The sequence below is a fragment of the Aotus nancymaae genome, unplaced genomic scaffold, assembly GCF_030222135.1.
Source record: "Aotus nancymaae isolate 86718 unplaced genomic scaffold, 86718_ANA_hifiasm-v0.15.2.pri h1tg000019l, whole genome shotgun sequence".
Taxonomy (NCBI): Eukaryota; Metazoa; Chordata; class Mammalia; order Primates; family Aotidae; genus Aotus; species Aotus nancymaae.
In genome coordinates, this window is record NW_026988431.1 from 58,941,028 (window position 1) to 58,962,729 (window position 21,702).

The 21,702-nt window shown below is 36.7% G+C and overlaps 1 protein-coding gene across 1 annotated transcript in view; it reads left to right on the top strand.

Moving 5' to 3' along the window:
* LOC105729971 (growth arrest-specific protein 6-like) overlaps positions 1-21,702 on the top strand; it is a 643,000-nt gene that overhangs the window by 173,832 nt on the left and 447,466 nt on the right. The window contains exon 8 of the mRNA XM_064378894.1: positions 1,123-1,215. The gene's annotated coding sequence lies outside the window, so the exon portion shown is untranslated. The remainder of the gene's footprint in view (positions 1-1,122; positions 1,216-21,702) is intronic.

A 21,702-nucleotide genomic window follows, 5' to 3' on the forward strand; every position in this document is an offset into this window, starting at 1 on the left:
TCCCTTTTCTGTTTGCCCCTTTCCCATTTCATCAAATTTGTAATCCACAGTTGATTCAAAAGTCTGGAGGGAAATCATCGTACTAAATCTAAATGGGATTTCTCAACTTGTGCTTGTCATGATTAATTGCAGAACTCTGGAGGCAGTTTACTTTTTAAGATGAGGTATGCAGTCCTTTTACAAACCTCTGGTGAGAGTATTTCAGAACCTTTGGAGTATGTTTGACAGCACTCAGGTAGCAGAACTAGTGGCATTACATAGTTCATTCACACCAGGAGAAATGGTTCAGTTTAGCAAACTCCTTTACCTATATCATGTATTTATGGTTATTGCAAAGTCACTTAAAATGCTTCTGTGTGTTGCAATCAATGCAGCACCACAGCACAATTCATCTCTCTTGCTATTCTGTACCTTTGGGAGTTTGTTGGCATCCTGTTTCCTTCCCCAGTGTGCTTTCTGCCCTTGAAACATCTTCGTGAAGTTGCCACAGGCTTCCCATGTTAAGCAGGTTTAGTGGTGAGGGGTGCACCAAGGGTCACTGTGTATTTACATGCAGTATCAGGCCACTGCTTTAAGCTTATTGAAAACATCTGCCCACGATGTTATTAGCTTAAACTGGTTTAAGCTCAGTGAAAATATCTTCCCATGATGTCATCTTAACTATGTTATAAACTCCTGGAAGTTAATGACTATGAGATGAATTCTTTATGTTGTTGTGTGACACCTATTAGTTCTTATTAGCATTTTTTGTTTGATTTTTAGATTGTTTTGGCCAAACATTCTTATCCCTGGAATTTTTTTAGACCAATAGTTCTCAAATTTGAATGTGAATACAGATCATCTGGAATCTTGTTAAAATATGGATTCCAATTTACTAGGTCAGAGGTGGTCCTGAGTTCTGCATTTCTACAAGCTTGCAGGTGATCCAGTTGCTCCCACACACAGAGTTCTGCAAGGTTTTAGACAGTAAGGCCTTAACTCATAATGAAAACATAGTTTAACCTTGCTGTGGAAGGGCTGGTGGAAATCTCTAGATTGGTGCCTATACTGATGATTTTCTTTCTTTCTCTCAACTGTATTCTCCCCTCTCCTCATTCAGCCTCCTTTTTGCTATCTCTGCAGTGGGGACTTGTTTCAGTGGAAGCAAATGCTCAGATGGTGAAGGCTAGTAGTGCTGGTGTTCAGAGGGATTACATGGACCCCACTGTCAATATGGTGAGTCGCTAGCAATACAATTTTATTATGATTTGGTGCTGTCTGCTTTGCTTTTAGGGGCCAGCCAAATTTGTCAATTCAGACTAATGGCTGGGTCCTTAGGGGGTTGGTGAGCATTTAAAATTAGCCACTGAGCAAAACCTCTAGCTTACAGTGTAATCAGGCATCACAAAACATGGTTGTAGTTTAGCTTTAATTATTCACCGTTAGAGTTCAAAGGGGAGCAGTAAGTACAAAACAGTTTATTTTGTTGAGGAAATGGAAGCCTAATAATAAGTAAACCGCATTCTGACCTCAGATGTTATATCCTTCATGGAGCCATAGTTTGAAATTGCTGGTATGGTGTCTCTGAGATCTCTCTGGTATGTGAATGAGCAAAATAGAACTAACATGAAGTTGTTGTTAGTGAATTCAACAAATTTATTAGCAATACATTTATTAGTAATTCATAACTAAACCAAACTTATTAGTAGATTTACTACTTTCTTGCCAAGCAAAATACCTGAAACTTGCATGATTATCAAAGTTTCAATACTTGGCAGCCTAGTTTTTAAGGTTGGAACTTTATCAACTGTCAGTTGTGGACAGGTACATTTAAGATGTTTCTTGTGCAGGAAATTTCCAGCATGGCCGATACTTTATCCTTTATTGCATCTGTCATAAGACTGGGTGATTTCAAAAGGCTTTGTTTTGACTTAGTCATCTGATTCTAGTCTCTAGAGGATATGAATACATCTGTATTTATCTTTTCAGAGCAGGAAAAACAAAATAAAACTTACCTTGTAGATGTTAAGGAAATAGATAGAAAAAGCTAACCAAAATAGTGCATTCATTATCTTCTGCTGACATGTTTACTTTATTGTATCCATTACTTGAATCTTTGTAACTGAAATTGGGAGGTTGCTGAGAGCTCATCCCTCATGTCTATTTGTCTGCAATGCCCTTGGCATAAGGTTAAGGCTCACGTTTTCCATGGGTGACCTCACAGCTATTCTTTGAAATTAATCCTGATAATCTCTTTGTTTGCTAGTTGTTTTTTTTTTTTTTAACCAAATTGTGAATTAAAGCTTATTTTTAACCTCAGTTTTATTCTTTGACTATGGAATACTGATTCTGAAACAGTGGTCAGCGGATGCTTTGAGCTCTAAGGCATATTTTCCTCTATTTTCATTATTTTTAAGAAGCTAACAAAAATTGTACATTGATCCATGTTAACAAATTGTTTCCCTTTTAAAGAAAGTGTTTCAACTACACGTGCAACACTGGTTCCCTTATCTTGATCAGTAGCTGTGATGGGCAATTACACATATCATTGATTCATTAAGAATTTAAAAAATCAGTTATTACTTATAAATTCATTTGTTTTATTAGAGCAAATCTTGCAAAATATCAAGTTCTGGAGGGGAAAGGTAATTAAAGAGATATATGGTAATGATAATGGCCCAGAAATTATACCTGGATTTATTTACTCTTTATTTTCTGTACTAGTAATTGGATATTTTCATTATTCCATTTCTTAACACTTTTATGTATCAAAGTAATTAAAATGTTTTTTGAAATTCAGGTAGCTAGTATTCTTATTTTTCAGTTTGGGGTTGGTGAAAATACTGGATTATTCGAGATCAGTGTTTCTTTTCCACAAGTTTGTTTGTATACCCTACAATTCCAGAAGTCATGAGAGAAGACAGATGATACAAAGTGCCTTTCAGGACTCTGCATTGCATTTTGCATATTGTTGTTGCCCAAGTGTGTTTACCTATAGATTTTGACAATGTGTCTTCTCTTGTTTTATATTTCCTATTGCATTTAAAAAGAAATTGATGATATACGAAAGAAATTGATGATTCAGTCTGAGGGATATATTACAACCTGAAATGGAAATTCAGACATTTCCTACGTGGTATCGCATTTCATTTATTAAAATGAGATATCAAAAAGTATGTAAATTTCAGAGGGTTTTATGAATGAATTTTGAAGACTTCCTGGGAAATCATTCAAACATTTGGGAAACAAGTGTAGAACCAAATTAAGAAATGACATTAGTTGAGTCTTGAAAGAAGATTAAAAATTAAAATCAGCAAAGACTTTTTAAAAATAATGTAGTTGTTAGGATATGTAGTCTATCAAACAAGTTGATTATAGTGTGCTGCATATAACCTAGCTCTTACTCAGTGGGTGGATTTGAGTTCTGATGTACAAGTACATAATCCTTCACCTGATCTCTCTCTGTCTCTCCATATATATGTGTGTGTGTGTGTGTGTGTGTGTGTGTATACACATAAATATACATACATGTAATATATATATCACAATAAGAATTTTATTTTTGTGTTTCAAATCATATAAATATAAATATATAAATAATTGAAGTGATAAAAATAATTTAAATCAAACAATTTAAAATTATTAAAAAGCCCATTATATGCAATAAAAGTAAAAATGTACAGTCCTAACACCTTCAGGTAACTGTGGTGGTCATTCTTTTATGCCTATTTATATTGATAGACACATAAAATATTAAAATATCCTATGTACCATTTTGTCCTGAGTGTTCATCTTTTTTTCTTGCCTTCCCTTTTCTTCCCGTCTTTTCCCGTCACACTTCTCCCCTGCCCAGTAACCAACCTGTTGAACACTCTCGTATCTTTCTCTGAGCCCATGTAATCATTTACAAACACATGCGTATTTCATAATATCAATGTACCACAAATTTTTGTCCACCCCTTTATTGATGGATATTTATTTTGTTTTCAGTTTTTTGTGACAATAATCAGTGCTGCAATTATGTGGTGGTTTTAATTTTGTGGAACAAATTTCTAATAGTGGGATTGTTGGTGTCAATGTGTATGTGTAGTTTCCATTTTAATATACTGTATTTAAGGATCAAAATATTCATTTAAATTATTTGTAAGCTGTTTTATGGACATGGTAATGGCTTTGCTAGTTTATTTGATTGGGATGGATTAAAATCTAGGTAAATCCTAATTATTTACTTTTTAATATGCTACTATAATAAGGAATCACTGCATCTTATTTCAAATCCGGGAATGTGATACATTAAAGTATCTAGGGTCAGGATTATTGGTCAGGATTATTGTAAACATGGATTGCTCTTATTATTGGGTAAACTTGACTTTATTTGAGATATATGGAAAAAAGAAGTCTGGAAAATAAACCAGATAGCCTTTTAAAAATGGAGAAAAGACTGTAGTCCTAAAGAGAGAAGGGTCATGCTAATAACTGAGAGAAATGCTTGAAGTTAATAATGATTCTAAAATTGCTGATGTACTTAACTCATTTGAAAAATCTGCCTCTAATAAGGAAAAATGAAGAAAATGAATTTGGACAATTAGGAAGTAATGAAGAGTTTTCTAAAATAGCTATTGATTAAAGGAATCAAAAGAAATACTTTGAAGATTTGAACACATGCAAATCAGGCTAGATAGCTGGTGGTGAAATTTTCTGTTTTTTAATTTTATGGATCCAGGCAGAACAACGTGGAGCTTCATTAACTGATTAAAATCACGCACAAAGTCACACCTCTTCTCGTCATCACTTATTCGGTCTTCCTTTTCTGTCTTCAGAAGTCAAGTTAAATAATAGTTGTGCCTAATGGTTGGGTGCTAAGACTCTGAGGTTTTCTTGTTTCTTTTATTCTTTATTGTGTTTTTTTCTTTTATTAAACTATTTAGTCTTCCAATTAGTCTTTCAATTAGGTATTAAATATTTACACACCAGGCTGTGTGCTAGGTACGGCAGATACCAAAACAAATAAGTTATCCTTTAGTGAATGGGAAATAGAGACCAGGAAATGAGTGATTTTGATATAGCTCACAAACAGTAAGATAGAGAGAGTTCATCCATATCATATTGGGAGTAAGATAAGGTTTCTCAAAAAATTTGAATATACAAACTACAAGTAATTCCTAAAGATAAACAGAACAAGAATATTGAATTGGTCAGAGACAATGGTATATTGCCCAGAGACATAAAATAGCACATTCAGTTCAAGGAATAATAACAATAAAACTAATAACAGTAGTAGTAGTTCTTTTGGCTGCACTAACAGATTCTTGTGGGGCTTGACAAAAAAAAAAAAAAAATCGAAATTTTTTTAGGTGCAGGGCCAGCAATTCCTTAGCCCTTCTTGGTCCAGCCAGACCACTTATTTCAGAACATTACGCAGAGGTGTCTGATGGTTGGAATTCTGCAAGGACTTTTGTTCCCTAAGTTCGGTTCTCCAAACAAGCAGTCCTGCAGTTTGGGTATCTTGAGCATTCAACAGTGTGTTTGTTCATTCTCACGCTGCTACAAAGAAATACCCAAGACTGGGTGATTTATAAGGAAAAGAGGTTTAATTGATTCAAAACTCCGCATGGCTGGGGAGGCCTCAGGAAACTTACAGTGACGGCAGAAGGCACCTCTTCACAGGGCAGCAGGAGAGAGAATGAGAGCTGAGTGAAGGGGGATGCCCCTTATAAAACCAGCACTCACTGCCCCCATGATTCAATTACCTTTACCTGGTCCTGCCCTTAACACATGGGGATTATTACAATTTAAGGTGAGATTTGGGTGAGGACATAGAGCCAAACCATATCAAACAGTACTGGTTGGTACTCTACTCTTATGCCTATGGCACGGTCTCCAAATGTCTCTGTTACTTCAAAGTGTGATATTTATGTGAATTAAAAGTGGGATATTGTGGAATGCTGTCTCATGACATGAAAAATCCTTAGGAGTTCTGGGGTTTTGAGTTCAGGTCTCACCATTGACCACCTGTATTATCTTGGGGAAGTCATTTTATATTCCTAGCTTCAATCTTATCATTTATAAAATAATAGATCTAATTTTTCTGAGCACTGACTATGTACCAGATACTATTCTAAATGATTTGCTTGTAATAAATTATTGTTACAGCTAGTTTATGTGATGAATGCTCTTACTTGCCCCACTTTTATACCCACCCAAGGCATCCAAATTGTTCACAGTCACACAGCTAGGAAGAAAGGGATCTGGATCCACATCAATATATTCTGGCTCCAGAACCTGCAAGCTTAACCATCCATGATGCCTTTATAATAATTTCTGACATAATTTTCCATCTGCCAGATTGTTATTTATGAGGATTATATGAGAATAACATATGTGACTTCTAAGCTAGAAACTGTTACCTAAGCATTGCTTCTTGTTCACTGCAAGTTCTCTGAAATCACAAGTGAAGTACGTAGAGTAAGAGAAGAAGGACCTCACTGCTGCTTTGTTTCCCACTGTGCGGGAAATCTGAACAAACCTTGAGTGTTGGGTCACAAGTATGACTTTGAGCCAACCAGTAGGTTCAAGTCAAGGAATCTAGTAGTCTTTCTGCATGATCCATCTGTTCTGTGTGGAAAGAATGTTTGGTCAAAGGATTTTCTTAAAATGACATGTCTCCAAGAGCACTTTTAATTTGGGAAGTATTATGGATTGAGTCCTGTCCCCCAAAAATTCATATGTGGAAGTCCTAACCCCCAGTACCTCAGAATGTGAACTCATTTGGAAACAGGGTTGTTGCAGATATAATTACTTAAGATGAGGTTGTACTGAAATAGAGTGGGCCCTGAATCCAGTATGACTGGTGTCCTTATAAGAACGGAAAATTTGCATACAGAGACATGCATACAGGGAGAATGCCATGAGAAGATGAAGGCACAGATCAGGATGATGCTGCCCCAAACCAAGGAATGGCAAAGATTGCCATCAAACCACCAGAAGCTAGGCGATGGTAATGGAAGAGATTTTCCCTCATGGTGCTCAGAAAGAACCAACCCTGCTGACACCTTGATATTAGACTTCTGCCTTCAGAACTGTGAGACAGTAAATTTCTGTTGCTTAAACCATTCAGTTTATAGTGATTTGTTATGGCAAATGAATATAGAATGTTTAGAAAACATTTTCTCCTTATTTGTAGCTTCATTTCAGCAGTTGGCCTATTGAAACAATGAAAATGGAAAGAAAATGGCAGGGGGTTTATAAAGAGCAAATTATGCTAAGAAAACTTGATGGCTTACCTTAATTGAATTATAATATTAGTGTGAGAAGGACATTTAATTTAGAAAAAATGCAAAAATCATTAATTGAACAAGCTTATGAATCTGCAATTCTAAATGAGCATTACTAGGAGATACTATGAAGTGTAATGCAGCTTTTAACAGGTTAAACATTACTTTTTTTTTTTTTTTTGAGATGGAGTCTCGCTCTGTTGCCCATGCTAGAGTGCAGTGGTGCAATCTCAGTTTACTGCAACCTCCACTTCCTAGGTTCAAGCATGGCCAGTGTTAGCACCCATGAGAAGAAGTTTCAAAAAGACTTCATGAGAATTGCCTGCTATTGCAAATATAATAATTTTAGAGAATGACCTAGCACCATCCAGGGTTATTTGATTCTACACAGTATAATGAATGATGGACTAGAACTTGTTTAATGTGGATGTTAGTGACACTAGTAGCTAACTGATAAATCATGCTTTCTACATGCTAGGTAACATGTTGGCTTATTTAATATTCAGAACAACCCTATAACGTAAGTGCTATTCATAGTCTTCTTTTACATGTGACATGCCTGACTGAGGTGAAGAGAAGTTAAGTAACTTATCTGAGGTCATACAGGGGGCAAATGATGAAGCCAAGGTGTGAAGTCAGGCAATCTGGCTCCCAAGTTCATCCTTGCAACCACTGTGCAATGCTATTTCATTAAAATGGAAGAATGTTTTTGTTACGAAAAACAAAATTGACATTATTTCTCTGAAAGGGACATAAGAGATTTATACTTTATTTTTAGTGTTTGAACCCAGTCAGTATTCTTAGGAAAACAGTATTCCTATAGAAAGCATGAGCTAAATGATTATCTTCATTTAAACTTTTGCCTGTTATACATACACATCATTGTGTGATTATTTAGGGCCTGTGTAAGATGTACCTCACTCCAGTATTGAAACACCTAAATTCCAGTATGGAGACAAGAAAACAAATTATACAGTGATGAATGGCTTTTCAGGAATACATTCAGCGTGACACAGGAACCAGCTCATTGTGGGGAATGGGGCTTGGGGAGTTGTGGTTCATATGCCTGGTTGTTAATGTCATGACACACATTATTGCCATACTAAATAGTTTGGATCTCATCTCCTTATATGTGTAATGCCACTGAAGACTTTAAGTGCATTTTAAAGGTGTAGCTATAATACAATAGAAAGGGACTGAAATCCCAAAGGAAAAGAAAGTGTTAGGTAATTCAAGTAGCCAAACCTTGCATGTAAAGTAGTCTCTCCTTATTCAAGCGGGATACATTCCAAGACCCTCAGTGGATGCCTGAAACCACAGATAGTACTGAGCCCTATATATACTATGTTTTTTCCTATAAATGCATACCTAGGATAGAGTTTAATTTATAAATTAGGCACAGTAAGAGATTAAAAATAACATATTAAAATACAACAATTATTACATACTGGAATAACAGTTACGTGAATGTGGTCTCTCTCTTTCTAAATATCTCCAAAAGATATTTGAGATATTAAATATTGTTGTGAACTTACCCTTTCACTTGTGATGATGTAAGATGATAAAATGCTTACACGATGAGATGAATGACTGTGGCCTTAGCTTTTGCAGTTAGAAGTGCAAGAACAAAACTAGAACAAATTTCTTTTTCCTTCTTTGCAGTTTCACAGAAGATTCATTCTTACTATAGATCTTAGCAACCTCAGCATATGATTTTCCTTTCTGTCCTTAAGAACTCTCACCTTTTACTTAGACAATGCGCTTTATGGCTTCACCTTAGCATATTTAAATTGTCAGCATCATTACTCTTACACCTTGGGACATTATTGAGTAAAAGAAGGGTTACTTGAACACAAACACTGAGATACCATGACAGAAGATCTGTTGGGAGACACATCTATTAAGTGACTAATGGACAGGTAGTAAATACCATGTAGAGACACTGGATGATTCATGTCTCAGGCAGGGTGGAGAGGACTGGCATGTCATCATGCGACTCAGAATGCTTTGTAATTTAAAATTTACACATTTTTTTTTAAAATTTTCCATTTAATATTTTCAGACCTTAGTTGATTGTGGGTAACTGAAACATTAGAAAGTGAGACGGTGGATAAGAGGGTACTCTGTAATATTTCTTCTATTTTATTGCTTGCAGCCAACAGTTTTTCTTTTATTTGCTTTTTTTGGTGTTCAAAATAAAGCTTCTCTTATTCTATGAGGTACAAAATAAGATTTTAAAATACTCTTTTTAGTTTGTCTGCTGCAAATTTAAATCCCATTTTCTCTTAAAGGAACTTGATAAACAGTTTGAAATGAAATTCTGAGTAAAAAAGGTAATGTGCTTTTACTGCAGAAGCCAATATTCTGTACTTACTGTTTCTCGTAATAATATGTCTTCCTTGCCGTTTGAATTTGAAGTATATGATGTATGTGTGCACTTGTGTGCTTGTGCTTTGTGAGATTTTACTCAATCTTATTTATTTCTGGGTATTGTGCACTAGAAATGCACTAACAACATTACCAACAACAAAGACCATTGTGATTTATCACTTGGTTTGGCAGGAGTAATTTTACTTATTAGTTATTTTTGTGACCATAAATTCCTTATTTTTTCATAAAAGCCTACTAATAATGGTTGTAGTTGTAATGAAACGTTCTACTATTCTCTACTGGAGTTTAGGCTAGTCAATGTTGGAAACTACAAACATGATAATCAATTATTAAAATTCCCTTAAGTGATTAGAGTGTTTTTTTTGGGCTCTTCTCTGCTCTCAGGTCTGATGAGTCTGGCATTTGAAGGGTATTTTTCAGATAAGAGGGTCCTAGGAATCCAGATAACCTGGGCATGGGCTTTTTTGAGGGTAATTTAATAATATATTTCCTGAGAGAGACAAATTAGGAGAACAGAGAAGACAAAGCCAAATGTTGAATCTTATGTAGATAAAGGGAGGAGAATAGTGATAGTCAAGAGAACTGAGAAACTCAAAAGGCATTGAAGGTACAAATTTAGCTTGCACAGGTTAGGGTCTCGGTCTCAACAGGAGTTGGATACTCTCTTCTTTATTGATCGAGCACAGTAAAGAGTTGGGTGTGCAGGACATGATGCATTCTTATTATAGATTTTTGAACATGAATAATCTGCTCTAATGTACTATGTTTCTCAAAATTTATTCTCTTGATCACTACTTCCATTGTATTTTAAGAAGTATTACATGAAGTCTCTGTGTTCAAATAAGTTTGGAAAATGCTACGTTAAGTAACCTAACACGATTCATTCTTGTAGGGACATTCCAGAGTCTTTAATGCACTAATTTATATTGTTACTCCCATAGAAGGGTGTATGGATTTCTGTGTATTCAAACCCATTTGACTATATAGCCTTTCTAATGGTGATATCTTGACGTGTATAGAACCAGTATGCTCTGGAGAACACACACACCCATACACATTATATACATATTATATATCATAGCTTTTAAATTACTATATGCGTATATAATTGTAAAAAAGCTAAAATTTTTTTTCAAAATGTTCAACTAATAGTAACATATTTGTATAGTAGTTTATAAAAAACACATTTAACAAGGTGCTTTCCTGTACGTTTCTTCATTTAAGCTGACATCCACTCTCTGAGGGAGTTCATATTCTCAAATTAGAGATGAGGTAACAGAGACCCAGAAAGCTTGATTGATTTGCCTAACTCACAGCTTGTGAGTAGCTGAGCCAAGACTTCAACCAAGATCTTTAACTTTAATGATTTATGGTTTTGTCCCACAGCTACTGAGCAATAAACAGGGCTCACAATGGCCCCTACAGGCCTTTTTTTTTTTTTTTTTTTTTTTTTAATTTACCACCCTGTGCACTGTTCTGGCTGAGAAATAGAGGAAGTAGTGTGGAGTTGGGGATGCTTTTTGCATCTTTCTCCATTTGTGCTCTTGTGCAGTTTTCATAATTCATGTTTTTCTTCTTCCTTCTCTTCACTTTAAAGTAAAATAAAAATTTACTTCCATCACTTTTCCCAATAAGCAACTTCAAACTAAAGCATTCATAGATACTACTGGTTGAACATATTTGCATTTTAATGGGGGCCTCTGAAAACACAAAACTTTACTTGCATGGTGACAGAGCTCTGGCAGTCATCAGGAGGGAGATCTTGCTTGGTAGGGGAGCTTTGAGGAATCTCTCTACATGTGGTGTGCAGGCTGCTGTTCATGTTCTTTCTTTCTTTTTTTTTTATACTTCAAGTTCTGGGATACATGTGTAGAACGTCCAGATTTGTTACATAGGTATACATGTGCCATAGTGGTTTGCTGCACCCATCAACCCATCATCTACATAGATATTTGTCCTAACGCTATCTCTCCCCTAGCGCTCCCACCCCTGACAGGCCCCAGTGTGTGATGTTCCCTGTCCTGTGTCCATGCATTCTCAGTGTTCAACATCCCCCTATGAGTGAGAACATGTGGTGTTTGGTTTTCTGTTCTTGTGTCAGTTTGCTGAGAATGATGGTTTCCAGATTCATCCATGTCCCTGCAAGGGACACAAACTCACCCTTTTTTTATGGCTGCATAGTATTCCATGGTGTACATATGCCACATTTTCCTTATCCAGTCTATCGTCGGTGGGCATTTGGGTTGGTTCCATGTCTTTGCTTTTGTGACCAGTGCCGCAATGAACATACATGTGCATGTGTCTTTATAATAGAATGATTTATGATCCTCTGGGTATGTACCCAGTACTGGGATTGAATTGGATAGTGTCATTATAATGCTAACTGGTTATTTTGCTTGTCAGATGATGTAGTTTCTTCATAGTGTCGATGGTCTTTACAATTTGGTATGTTTTTGCAGTGGCTGGTAGTGGTTTTTCCTTTCCATATTTAGTTCTTCCTTCAGGAGGTCTTGTAAGGCAGGTGTAGTCGTGACAAAATTTCTCAGCATTTGCTTGTCTGTAAAGGATTTTATTTTTTCTTTGCTTATGAAGCTTAGTTTGGCTGGATATGAAATTCTGGGTTGAAAATTATTTTCTTTAAGAATGTTGAATATTAGCCCACACTCTCTTCTAGCTTATAGGGTTTCTACAGAGAGATCCACTGTTAGTCTAATGGGCTTCCCTTTGTAGGTAACTCGACCTTCCTCTCTGGCTGCCCTTAACATTTCTTCCTTCATTTCAACCTTGGTGAATCTGATGATTATGTGTCTTGGGGTTGCTCTTCTTGAGGAATATCTTTGTGGTGTTCTCTTTGTTTTCTGAATTTGAATGTTGGCCTGTATTGCTAGGTTGGGGAAGTTCTACTGGATAATATCCTGAAAAGTGGAACCAACTTGGTTCCATTCTCTCTATCACTTTCAGGTAGACCAGTCAAACACAGATTTGGTCTTTTCACATAGTCCCATATTTCTTGGAGGCTTTATTCGTGCTTTTTCATTCTTCTTTCTCTAATCTTTGTCTTCATGCTTTACTCCACTAAGTTGATCTTCAGTCTCTGGTATCCTTTCTTCCACGTGATCGGTTCGGCTGTTGATGTTTGTATACCTCACATGTGCTATGTTTTTCATCTCCACCAAGGTGATTTATGTTCCTCTCTAAACTGGTTATTCTAGTTAGAAATTCATCTAACCTTTTTTCAAGGTTTTTAGCTTCCTTGCATTGGGTTAGAACATGCTCCTTTAGCTCAGAGGAGATTGTTATTACCTACCTTCTGAAGCCTACTTCTGTCAATTAATCAAACTCATTCTCCATCCAGTTTTGTTCCCTTGCTGGTGAGGAGTTGTGATCCATTGGAGGAGAAGAGGTGGTCTGGTTTTTGGAATTTTCAGCCTTTTTGTACTGTTTTTTCCTCATCTTTGTGGATTTATCTACCTTTGGTCTTTGATGTTGGTGACCTTCAGATGGGGTTTCTGTGTGGATGTCCTTTTTGTTGATGTTAATGCTATTCCTTTCTGTTGGTTAGTTTTCCTTCTAACAGGCCCCTCTGCTGCAGGTCTGCGAGTTTGCTGGGGGTCCACTCCAGAACCTGATTGCCTGGGTGTCACCAGTGGAGGCTGTAGAACATCAAGATTGCTGCCTGTTCGTTTCTCTGGAAGTTTCGTCCCAGAGGAGCACCCACCAGATGCCAGCCACATCTCTTCTGTATGACTTACCTCAACCCTGCTGGGAGGTGTCTCCCACTCAGGAGGCACAAGGGTCAGGGACCCACTTGAGTAGGCAGTCTGTCCTTTAGCAGAGCTTGAGTGCTGTGCTGGGAGATCTGCTGCTCTCTTACACACATGGCAGGCAGGAACGTTTAAGTCTGCTGAAGCTGTGCCCACAGCCACCCTTGCCCCCAGAACTTGTTATTAGTATTTAGGGATTTGACATTTTCTGTCCCAGGGAGATGGGAGTTTTATCTATAAGCCCCTGACTGGAGCTGCTGCCTTTCTTTCAGAGATGCCCTGCCAAGAGATGAGGAATCTAGAGAGGCAGTCTGGCTACAGTGGCTTGCCAAGCTGTGGTGGGTTCTGCTCAGTTTAAACTTCCCAGTAGCTTTGTTTACACTGTGAAGGGAAAACCACTGCTCTAGTCTCAGTAATGGCAAACGCCTCTCCCCCCACCAAGCACCATCATCCTAGGTGGACTTCAGACTGCTGTGCTGGCAGTGAGACTTTCAAGACAGTGGATCTTAGCTTGCTGGGCTCTGTGGAGGTGGGATCCACTGAGCTAGACCACTTTCCCTGGCTTTAGCTCCCTTCCCAGGGGAGTGAATGGTTCTGTCTCACTGGCATTCCAGGTGCCACTGGGGTATGAAAAAAAACTCCTGCAGCTAGCTCAGTGTCTACCCAAATTGTTGCTCAGTTTTGTGCTTGAAACCCAGGTCCCTGGTGGCATGGGCACCCGAGGGAATCTCCTGGTCTGCGGGCTGCAAAGACCATGGGAAAAGTGTAGTATCTGAGCCAGAATGCTCATCCCTCACAGCACAGTTTCTCCAGGTTTCCCTTGGCTAGGGGAGGAAGTTCCTTGACCCCCTGTGCTTCCTGGGTGAGGCAATGCCTCACTCTGCTTTGGCTCACCCTCCATGAGCTGGACCCACTGTCTAACCAGTCCCAATGAGATGAGCAGGGTCCCTCAGTCAGAAATGCAGAAATTACCTGCCTTCTGCATTGATCTCACTGGGTCCTACAGACTAGAGCTGTTCCTATTTGGCCATCTTGCCAGCCACACCTGTTCATGTTGTTTCTATCTTGAGGCTCAGAACTGGCTTTGTCTGTCCCCTCCCAGGCAGGTGCTAGAGGTTGGTGGCAGTCCATTCCTTTATAATTGCCAGTCAACCTGAGAGCTCTTGCTGTATTTGCCCCAAGGACATAATGCCAAAGTCTGGATCTCTGACCGAGCATCTTCCTGCATTTCATACTCACCGTCACTCTTTCCCTTGCCCCCACAAATATTCTCCTATAAACTAGTGTTCTTAACAAACATTTTATTAAATAGGTCTCCTTTGACCTTCAAAATTCCTAAGGCCATAGTTATAATCATAACAAGTATGTTTACCATTGAGATAAGTGCCCTAAATCAAAGTCTTAAGAGAAAATGAAGGTGTGCAGTACAATTTAACTTTACTCCAAATTAGTTCTGCTCTTTGACTTTAGATTTTAGGAAGTAATCTCTAAGCCTTTGGACATCATACCTGATAAGAGCATCTTTGTTTGCCTGGAGACATTAGATCAACAGATAGTCTAATAATAATATTTGGGATGGGGGCTCACACACATTTAATAGTCTTAAATTGGTTCTTGCTATGCTAGAAAGACCAACAGTGTGATTCAGGGTAGGGCTTTGGCTCATGCCCCAATGGCCAGAAATGGAGACTGAAAAAACTACATGGACAGTCAATCAATCATGCCTATATGATGGAGCCTCAGCAAAAACTCAACACTGGAGCTTGGGTAAACTTTCCTGGTTGGCAATAGTCTATGCATACTGTCACATATTGGTACCAAATTCTGTCTCCATGTCTGTCTTGATGGGACAGACCAACAGGACGATGGAAGTTCCACTTAGTTGCTATATTCTACCCTATGCACATCTCTCTTTGGCTGATTTTAATATGAGTTTTTAGTGAGTTCTATGAGTCCATCTAACAAATTATTGAAAGTGAGAGCTGTTTTGGGAATGCACAGTCTTGCAGTTGGTGTCAGAAGTGATGGTGGTCTCTTGTGGGAACTGTTCACTCTGATTTCTCAGTTGACCTAAACTCTCGCAGAATGGAAGGCCCTCTTCTCCTTCGAGAGTAAAGTCCTTTGAGTCTCTGTTTTGTTTCCTTGTGAGTATGGAGCACAGAGAAAATTAGCACTCTGTGGCTGCTCATCTGTTTAGGATGATACTAAATGAGGGCTTTCCTCATTGTTGGTGAAGAACAACAGTGTCTGGACTGCCTCAATAGTTTGAAAATAATGGCTTAACACACCCATTTATTGAATCCAATGGCAAACCACAGAAGACAAGCAAAAAAAAAATGTTATTGTAATCTGTTATTGCTGAACAACACTGGAGATTGAGGTGTGTGGGAGTAGGAGAATAAAGCAAATGAGATCTGATGTTTTAAGAGCCTGCCTGCATCTTGAATGAACATTTGTTGAAATTATTTTAATGATTTAAAAATGGTGAAACCCGATCTTTACTAAAAATACAAAAAATTAGCTGGGCATAGTGGGTGCCTGTAATCCCAGCTACTCAGGAGACTGAGACAGGAGAATTGCAGTGAGCTGAGATTGCACCACTGAACTCCAGCCAAGGGTGACAGGGTAAGACTCCTTTTCAAAAAAAAAAAAATTGTTTTCAGACTATATGCTAAAGAATATTTAACACCTGGAAATGTAGTTATGTAACTTAACTAAAGGCTATTTTTTTCCATTTTGACAGAAAAGATGATATGTTTTGTTCTGTTGCGAGTTCTAGTGACCCCTGCTTAGCTTTCATTTATCACAAGTAATCTTCTCCCAGATACTACAATTGCTGCAATGTTGAGGTGCTTATATCACATCAACCTTGGAGAAGGGTCAAAATAAATCTGTAAATTAAGAAAGAATACATTACAGCTGGCTGAAAAGTGTAGCAGGAATACCTGAAGAGAAAAATGAAACTATTTTTTCCCTTAGCCTGTGTACAACTGGTTGTGGCTCCTTGTCTATCTACCTGGAGTTTAGTAAAGAAATTCTGTTCTTCATTTTAATTCTAATGGGTAAGTAGAGTAGATAAAGCGTATGGTTGCAGTTGCTCTGGGCTTACTCCATTATACAAAGGAAGGACTATTCAGATAAAGCATCAGCTATGATAATCTCCATTTACACAGATACAAAAGCATACAACGAAAACCTCAGATAGCTTAACTATATAAATATATGATTGGTAGTGGGTTAGAGAAAATTCTGAACATCAGGTAAGCTCAGTGGTAACTTCATTGTTAATTTAGAGAATTATGGATAAATGTGGATGGCGCCTATAGAGAAAGTCATGTTGCAAAAGGAAACAAGAAAAGGAACGAGCAAGATGGACATTGAAATTGAAAGGAAGCAAATCAGGCAGAGGACTTGTATTCAAGGAAATGAATAGAAATAAAAAGTAAGACAAAAAGTGCTAATATAAGAAATATAAAAGTTGATGTATTTGGCCTAGCTTGAAAAATGTGATTCAAAGTCTCTTTCTTATTTTTTGATATTTTTCTTACTTAGATAGTTTTATTTTATGACTATGGACAATTAAAGAAGGAAGAAGTATTTTCTATGAGTAATTTCCCAACAATTTTTTATGACAAGCTGTGATTAAAATTTTATATATACATTAGGGAAAATACTATAGGGTGAAGAATCCTTTTTCATAGCCAGTTAACAAATAAGAAAAGTTATGCAACCAAAAAATTAAAGCTGAAAACATCTAATAACTTAATAAACATGAAATTATAGGTGATGTTTTGCATGATCAAGAGTCATTAATATACTAAAAAGGAATGAATAAGCCTTAAATGAAGTAGACAAAATAAACTAGGAATGGACTGCTTAGTCACTGACAAGATTATACTTGAACAATGGGTAGCTCTACTGCTCTTTTGAAGATGTTACATGCTAATTTATTTGTTCATCAATGAATTCAATTTATTGAATTTAATATTGAATTATTATTCATTAATTTAATAAATCATTGTGCCAGACACTTGCCTAGATCTTTTGATCACAGAATGAGATGCTCTTAATGGTTATAAGAAATTTTCTTGATGGTTAATATAAATGGTTAAAATCCCTTTTGAAGCTTTATTATTTTGTTTGGCATAAGCTAGGAGTAAATACTTTATTGCCTTTTAAAATATTTTGAAGCACTTCTAAAATGTTCGTGACCTTTTATAAGGTAATCATATTTTTCAGAGAATAGGAATATTCTCCAAACATTTTGGATCAATTGTATTTTACTACAAGGGAATAATAATAAAGATTAAATTCAAGAAAAATAGTGTGCTAACAACCAAACAACTTTTCAAAAATCAGGGCAAGGTGATTCCCGTTGTACCAAAAGGTCCATTGTTACTATACTAAAAAATTGTTCTGTTTAAAAAGATATATTGTCATGTTTTCCTACCCCGTTATGTAGAAATGTGGTGTATCCTATCTTGGCCCCGTTAAGTCCAGTAATCAGGTTGGACAGAACATAGGCTTCTAAGACATTTCTTTGTTTAAACTGCATCATGGTGCTTCTGGTTTCAGTTTATCTCTTTTGTAAAATACTGCCTATGTGAATGATCTGGAGATCAATAAAAGAGACTGAATATTGTGATTTTAAGCAGCCCTTTACATTAAAGGCAGTCTTTTGATATTTAACAATTAACAACATGACTGCATATGGACCATTTACCTGGTTATAAACTGTTTTTTTTTTTGGTGAGCAAAAAGAAAATGGGTGGAATTTAGTTTCAGAGGCTTAATTAATGTGGCTACTTCTTCAGTTTGTTTGTTTATTTATTTATTGGCATGATATTGAGCCCTACTCTATCTGTACTTTTTTTAAACCAAAAAAAAAAAAAAAAAACCTTTCTTCCTAAGGAAGTTGGTTTTTTCTCTTCATTAAAGATGTACAGCCAGATTATAAATGACAACATGGTACGACTGACTTAAAGGAGTTTGCAATATTAGAATGAATAGTAGAAAAAAAATAACCTTTAAGACCTCTTCAAAGCCTAAGGGTCTATGATCTCTGGATTGTGATTTTGAAAGCAGGACTGTATCTTAGCATCTCTGTCTCTAGCCCCTGGCAAGGACGTAAAACAAATTGAGCTTCAAATATGTGTGTTGAATGAGTGGATTAATAGATTAATCAGAATTTCACTTAACCTGCTCATTGGTTGTTGTACAGCTTTAAGTTTCAGACTGTAAAGGTGGGCTTAAAGGTATTTTATTTTTCCTTGACCCATCATTTCAGTGGTTTGGGTTGTTGTCTCAAGATGAACAGGACTGTAGGGCTGTGACTGTCTGATCAGCTCAGCTGGGCTTCTTCCAGGGATAGATAGCTTAGTTTCACATCATACCACCAAGCTAAATCAATAATATTATCTTCTGAGAAATAAACCCTTTTATTCAGATATAACATATAAACCAGTGACTAACATTGACATATGTTTTTAAAATATCAAAGCTCAAGAGCAAAAAAAAACCAAAACCCTAAAGAAATATAAATATTTAGCTTCAAATTAAATGCCATCACTAAATTTCAGAGGAAACTAATCACTACCTAATCTGACTCCTGTATCCTCCCAGGGATTAAGTAACCAGTTTATTCCAAAATTTGTTTGGAGTTAACAATCTTCCCAGCTGCATTCATGGCTCTGCAGTGCTTTGGGGCTACAGAGCAACTTGAGCATCAAAGCTTTTGTGTCAGACTTTGATCCTTCTCTTCAGGTTAGACCTTTTTCTGCCTGCTTGCAATTTCTCAAAGAGAAGGCATTAATAATTTGCCATTGGAAGACTTCCAATGTTGTTGTCTTGTTTCTTTGTCTACTCTGCAACTTTTGTTTTCTCACAAAGAGAAAAAGCCTGTTTTGACATCATGTGCTTGGCTTTAGCGGCTGGAGGAGGATTACAGAAGCACTCCTGGTGCTGTCTCTAGCATGACTCTTCTGTATTAGCATTCTCACTCCACTTGACCTGTTCCTCTTACCTAATTCCTAACCCCTGTAGCCACCAGTTGTGAAGTGACTTTGCACTGAATTAAGACTCCATTTTTTTTTTTAAACAATTCTTGCATGTTTCTAGCAGTTGTCAGTGACAGGTTTCCAAGCCAGAACTTAAAAAATAAGAAGTCCAATCTTCCTTTTTCCTGTAAACATTTAAGCAGAATATAACTAAGTTTTATAAAGTAGATCGAGTGGATTACTAAACAGTAATTCTGGATGATGCCTTCTTCATTGTGGGTCTCATATTTATTATTGAGTAAAAAGTGAGAATGAGAATCTCAGATGCTTGCCTAATTTCTTTTTACTGATTTTAGAGTGAAACTATTGGGTTAGAAGACTGGAATAATATGTATTTATGGCTTATACTTCTTTTGTATTCTTCCAAAAATGATCTTGGTACTTAGAATTGTAATGGACATTTAAAAATGAGACGTTTCTCCATATTGGCTGATTTCAGACTGAAAATAGTCGGATGCAAATCTTCTTAGTATAAATTTTCCTTTGATGTTATTGTTTCATAGTCTAGATGTGTCCCTTTCACATTATGTCTTCTGCACACTGGTATTTGGAAAGATATTTTCATTTCTGGAGCTGATTTGATTAGGGGACTCTGGTCTACCAGATGCCCTTGCTCCATAGTTGCCCACAAAATGCCTGTATGTTTTGAATGTGTATATCTGTATTCTCAGGCATAAGACTTTGGAAAGCTTCTCTTTCTGACCACCCTAGCAGCATTCATTATTTTCAGTTCTGCCCCTTTTGGAGGTCTCTCCTAAAAGAGGCATATGTACAAAACATTTGCTAGTTACTGTTGACAATTTAAATGTATGTCAAAGTTCTGTAATTGAAGTATTTCTTTAATTCTGTATTATATGGAAAACATGACTTATCCAATACTGCAAACATAATTTTATATTTGAAAACGAGAGGGAAACAGACATATTTTGAAGGTGAGATGTTTCAAAAGGATGAACCAAGGTATTTATTTAAAAAAGTGAGTCAAATATATGAAAGGAAAAGTTCTGCCAATTTTGTTTGTGATTCTTCAAAGGTATTTTTCCTTACTGGTCTCAGTTGCAAAAGGATTGATTAATCACGCTGAGTGGCTTTATATTTTCTGTATTGAATTGGATGGGTTCCAGGCATAAGCTCAAGAACAGATATAATAGGGCCAGTCCATTGCTATAGTTTATTTTAATCTAAACTCCCAGGTAGCCTCCAATTTCATGTGTAAGAGTTAAAATATATCAGTTGTTTACTATGTGCCACACAATATGATAGTGTTTAGAAGACAGTAGTGCATTTTTCTTCTAATCAAAGAGACCATTTTTCTTCTAATCAAATGGAATAAGAGATACTTAGTGTGATATTAGTGTATTTATACTAATATATAAATTAGCAGCTATAAGCTATAAGCTGCTAATTTATATATTAGTATATATATATACACACAAATAGCAACTCTATGAAAAATGTATTTTTCATCATCCCTATTTCAGAGATGAGAAAGATGGAGGCAAGGGGTAATTAAATAAATTGCCCAAGGTCAGTGTAAGTGTGGTAATGAGACTCAAATGGAGAGCCCATGATCTTATCATTTTTCTGCTGCTTTGACTTGAGGCTGTGTGAATTGGAGTTTGCAACTGACGCTATTATATTTCCTGTCTCACAGTGCTCTTGTCATTCATCTTGTTAGAGGTCTCATAGATTCATTGGATAATGCAAATTCACCTTTTCTCTTGCCTCTGGCTTTTAAAATGACTCCCAGCCAACAGGAATATCTTCTATAGACTGGAAGAGCTGTTTCAGGTGTTTTCTTCCCACATTATAAATCATAGTTAGTGCCATTTATCAGAAATAGTTTCATTGCTTGAAAGTGCACTTGCCACAGATTCAAATGCTTTATGGGACCTGTTTACAAGTGAGGATCTTCTGTCATTTTTCACTCTCTTTAAAAAGGAAACAGAAAAATGGTGATGGAAAAATCATCAGTCAGTTAAGTTCCGGTGGTAATAGTCCATCTTGAAGAAGCACTCACAAGTTTCTGAAACTTCTGCAGCTGTTCATTCAAAGATGCAGGGAGATAGTGCACAAAATAACAAACAAAGGCACTGCAGCCTGCTGGAGAATTGGGATTTCATTGTGTGTGTCAAAAGTAAATGAATTCAAGAATAACCACTTGAAAAGGAATTCTCCCTTAATGTCTTTGGTGCAAAAATGAGCTCGGATTGTACTAGCTCTGAAGAGTGAGACTCA